The sequence below is a fragment of the Thermobia domestica genome, chromosome 6, assembly GCF_964235325.1.
Source record: "Thermobia domestica chromosome 6, izTheDome1.hap1.1, whole genome shotgun sequence".
Classification (NCBI taxonomy): Eukaryota; Metazoa; Arthropoda; class Insecta; order Zygentoma; family Lepismatidae; genus Thermobia; species Thermobia domestica.
This window is the reverse complement of record NC_137459.1, coordinates 383,103-388,598: the sequence shown is the minus strand read 5'-3', so window position 1 is coordinate 388,598 and position 5,496 is coordinate 383,103. Positions and strand designations below refer to the sequence as shown.

The 5,496-nt window shown below is 39.5% G+C and overlaps 1 pseudogene; it reads right to left on the bottom strand.

The window, feature by feature from the left end:
• Positions 1-1,367: 1,367 nt before the first annotated feature.
• On the bottom strand, positions 1,368-1,877 carry LOC145688557 (protein GVQW3 pseudogene; annotated as a pseudogene).
• Positions 1,878-5,496: the final 3,619 nt, after the last annotated feature.

Here is a 5,496-nt window from a genome sequence, read left to right as displayed (position 1 = left end):
GATGTACCTCGGGGGCCCGTAGTTTATTTTTTATTTTATTTTACTTTTTTTTAAGATTTTGTAACATTTTTAATTGCATAAAAAATCTAAAAAAATGGATAGTCTCAAGCTTGGCTCCATTCATCATAAAACGTACTTGCTTAGTTTTTAGTGTTTTATTTTTTTCTATTTATAAATAAAAAGTGCTATGGGCCTCAGAGCGCTCTGCCGTGTTGCGACAAAACGCTGTAACTTGAGTTACATTGTTTTGTCGCTATAAGCATTCTTGAATTTCCCGCCACCGATATTTATGTTCACCAGGCTCAGCATTGAGCTGAGTCAATTACTTTTGAAAATATACTAAAGACAATTTCGATGTAAGTAAGAAATTAGCCGGTCTGTCGCGACTTTACGGCTCTTTTTCTCAAAACTGCTTCGCCAAAGTTACAGCGTTTTGTCACGACAGGGCAGCGCTGCCCCCCCCCCCCCCCCCACTTGGTAGTACTAATAACCTATTCTCCGCATACCGTAAGTGTTATATTCCAGTGTATGGTTATTTATTTTATTTTCCTTTGTATCAATTTTGGTATTACAAGATGCAAGGTCAGTCTGAGCTATTATTTTGATGCAGTTTTGCCAACTTAACATTATACATATTTTCTAATTACTTTTTGGCACTTCAATATTTTATTTTCTATTAGTTTATTCCTTCCAACCTGCTAACATCTAAATATGTCACTTTATATTATAATCACACACACACAAACAAACAAACATTATATATATACAGGGTTCATTATGAAAGTAATGAGCATTGCTTTAGAAAAACTGTTTTATTGTTCCGATTGCTACAAATTTTTAAAATTCCTCAAAATACGCTCCTTCTGCATCGATACAGTTCTGGAGACGTGTTGTCCACGCCTGGAAAGCATCTTTAAAGGAAAGCTGGAATGGCTTTTAAAAACCTTGAAACATGGGCTTGAATGTTCTGCACGGAGTCCCAATGTTTTCCTTTGAGGCGTCTCTTCAAACGGGGAAACAAAAAAAGTCACTAGGAGCCAGATCAGGACTATAGGGGGGGTGGGGGACCACAGGGGTTCTGCTCCGGGCCAGGAAGTCGACGACGGTGAAGGCGGTGTGACTTGGTGCATTGTCGTGGTGGAGTTTCATTGAGTCTTTGATGTCACTTCGAACGTGGGCAACCCTGCGTTTCAGTCTCTTGAGCACTTCTAGATAAAATCCTGCGTTGACAGGTTGTCCTGGTGGCACAAACTCGAAATGGATGATTCCTCGAACGTCGAATAAGACAATGAGCATGGTTTTAATTCGGGATTTGCTCATGCGCGCCTTTTTTGGGCGGGGGAGGATGAGGTGTGCCACTCCGCACTCTACCTTTTGGATTCTGGATCGTACTCTAAGATCCAGGATTCGTCTCCAGTTACGACCGAGTCTAAAAAGTCCGGATCACTTTCACACAATGCCAACAACTCCTTGCAGCGTAAAACTCGAAGTTCTTTTTGTTCGTTCTTCAACATCTTCGGCACAAGCTTCGCACAGAACTTTCGCATTTCCTCGGTCACTATCCCATGTACCGCAAATGTTGACATGTTTAGGGTGTCCGCGATTTGTTGAATGCTCACACGCCGGTCTGAGCGCAACACTTTACGCACACGTTTAACGTTATCGTCGGTCCTGGCCGTTGTTGGGCGTCCAGAACGGGGCTCGTCGGCGACCTCCACCCGACCCTCCTTGAACGACTTGTGCCATTTTCCGACCTGGAATCTTGACAAACACTCCTGCTTGTAGGCCTCTTTCAGCACTTGGTAAGTTTCCGTAGCATTCTTACCCAACTTGAAGCAAACTTTTATGGCGTAGCGTTGTTCGAGCGAACCCTCCATCACGCCGTGTTACAACTTGTAAAAGCGTGCTTCACGCGGATCGACATCCAGACGCTGTCACTGCTTGCAGCAGACTGACTCCGGGCGTGTTTGAAAGGACAGACCACCCACTACTTTTTCCGCGCCGCAGTGCGCGCTGCGGTGGATTGTTGAGTCAGGGTAGCATCATGGTCATTACTTTCATAATGAACTCTCTCTCTCTCTCTGTATATATATATATATATATATATATATATATATATATATATACAAAGAAAGAAAGAAAGTGATAGAAGCAAGTTTCAATAGTGATTGGAAAGCACTATGCTGCTGCACCTCTGGTGTTATCATGTATTTTTAATTATAGAATATAAGAGCAGCAGCCTGCAACACTGACTGAAGACGCATAATTCATAGGAAATTGTCAGCTCGTTATTTTGTAACTGTGACTGTATGTGGGAATCTGCAGCATCATGGGAAGAATCTCAAATCGTGCTCTTCGCCAAAATTCAATTGAGAAAGAACCTAAAGAACTTTTAAATGAATCTGATATAGAAGGCAGTGAGCTCGAATATAGCAAAATGGAAATAACCCTGTCAGATTTTGATGCAAAAGACAGTGATGTGAACTTTTTATTTGAAAATGCAAACGGAACAAATGGAAGCAGTGTTACGTCTCTTGCCGTAATAATTGTTCTAGTAATAATTCCAATAAAATACAATAAAGTTTTACGTCCCACAGTTAAGTCGCCTAAGCTAAAGGAGACGCTGATGGTGAAAAATTAATGGAATGAAGAAAGTAGGAGGAAACGGGAAAACCCCGAGGGAACCCACGCACACAGCATTTGTCCACCACAAATTTCACTTTGCGCGAGACGGGATCGAAACAGGGACCCCATGCACCAGAGGTGAACGCTCTGCCAATGAGCCATCGCGGCCACAGTAATAATTCCAGTATGTCATTTAAATTAGAAAATGGGAATGACAAAGATAATTGTGTGGTTTATACCTTTCGTTTCATTTTATACTTGGAATACGTTTCTCACTTATTTCTCCAAGGGCTGGATTAATCAGTGGTATTTTATTAAACCATCATTACATTGTATAAATAGGGAAAGCTTAAGCCCGCTTACAAAGAGTAGTCATCGTTTCAAGGAGTCCTGAAATGTAAATAGACTAAACTACGATTACAGTCTACTTACCTAACTAACGTTTGTGCCACATCCTTTAACTAGTACCCAAAGTAGTGATGATATCCCTGTGAAAGGTTGCAAATATATCAAAGATTATGAAAAATTGGATCTTTTGCAAGTCTAAAATGTATTAACACATGGGCAACACATTTGATAACCGTTGTTTCTCATTTAATAACTAACTACTGACATTTCAATAGGTAGTAAAATAAACGCTAATTATTTCTGTTTTACAGAGACTCCTAACGGGTGTCCACAAAACCTGTATGCTCTTGCTATTTTCCTATAGTTTTATGTTGACCGTTTCTCTAAATGTGTATTTGGCTTCGTCTTAATACTTCATTTTATCGCTATTAAAAAAGGCAAGCCAATATTAAAACAATGTAGAAGAGACAACAATATTTCGCTTTGAATAATTATAAAATTATTATACATATTTTTGGAAGTTAGAATTTTGCAAACAGCCATGATTACGTATATTCGACATATCAGAAAATATATTAAAACCATATATATTAAGTTAAATGTGTTATTTTATATGTAAATATAAGAAGGACTTTACATTTAGACAACTGAGTGCCAGGCTTATTTTCCATCCGGAAATTTCCACATTCGATTACCGGGAAAGTCATAGGAATTTTAGATACCGGTATCGTTCTACCATCGCTGAGAGAAACGTATAGGCGAGGCAGTTTAATATAAAAGGATCAGAGTGTGGGGAAATATCCTACAGCTCATAATAATAATAATAATAATAATAATAATAATAATAATAATAATAATAATAATAATAATAATAATAATAATAATAATAATAATAATAATAATAATAATAACCTCTTGACTTCATTAGCATCTCATTTGCGTCTACGGATTAAAAGGGTTCCATTGACTATGGCCTCTAGTAAATCTATTCGTTTAGATGTTAGAATTACACTATCTAATCTAATGTAAGTAATTTGTAACAATCTTCGTATCCCCTTCCCTCTTTTACATTCTATTACTTTTCCCAGGAAACAACTTCGTAGATTATATTCATCCCGGTTTAGATGAATCTGTTATGTTTGAATCGCTTTAATTTTGAGTTTAGCGTCCCTTTCAGCAGCGTGGCTGTGTGAGATGCGAACCTACCGCTTAACATAAAATCCGAATAACGAGAGCTCGCACCGGGAATCGGACCCAGATCTCCCACTCCCGAGGTGCGTTCGCTAATTACTTAACCACTTAGGAGCTCATGAATCTGATTTTAGTTGGATCTGTTTGAAAACGTGAACTACAGCAGCGAAATCTGAACAAAAACACCAAAGATGCGAAAAGTGCATCCAAATTCGTCAGCCTCAAAAAGTGCTGAGATGGAGAATGGATGAGCCAAGATCCTTGGTCACTGCATCTGAGACGAACATTGCAACTTGGCGCGAGGTGTCAAGTAAAATGATTTTAAAGAGGCTCACGAATGTTGGTGGTGGGCATGGTGGGTCTTGAGGCCACCATCAGACTTAGGGCAGGAATGTCCCGGCGGTAAAACTAGAAACAGATATTTTGGTGTATTCTAATTTTTTTTGACATCTTGCGCCAACTTGCAGTGGCCAGGAAACTTAGCTCGTACATACTCCATCTTAACACTTCTTGAGGATTACGTACTTGGCTGCCTTTGTATGTGTATGTGTGTTAACGCAGTGATTCACAACTTTTCTTGACTTACGGCACAATTACTAACTATATATTACCTAAGCTGTCGCAACTGGAATGAGCATTCTTGCATCCGTTGATTGATACAGTCACTCTCAAAATTAATTTCAACTTATTAATAAGGGCTACATGGCTCGGAAAAATAAAAAGTGTTGTATGAATTATAGAAACATTATGTATTATGGTATTATATTAATTTGTAAATTGTAAAATGTTTGCGATACATTTCATGCAGTAGGACTGAGCATCATATCAGTTTGTCGCTACACACCGGTTGGGGAACACTGACTCAATGATAGATAAAGGTAACAATGGAAGTTATGTCACTTTTTTACCCCAATCTTCAGACATCGATATGTCACCCAAGACGTAGATGCCGAAAATAGTCCCCATTTGCACGACGACCTTCTGCCAACGTTCTGGAAGGCCATGCATTCCATGGCGGTAGAACTGGGTGGGCCGTGAAGCGAAGAAAGTATCAAGTTCATTTTCATCCCTACTAGGGATTTGAACTGTCATCCTCTAAGATGATTGTCCAAGAAATGGAACAGGTGATAATCGGACGGTGAAATGTCCGGAAAGTATGGCGGATACAATAGTGTTTCCCGTTCAAGAAGTAAAATGGTGTCCCAGGTCTTCCTAGCTACGTGGGGCTCAGCGTTGTCGTGTCTGAATTCCTCCTTTGCGATTCAGAAGTGCTGGCTCTAGAGTTGTGAGTTTTTCTTGAACACGGCTCCAAACTCCAAAAGTATACAACAA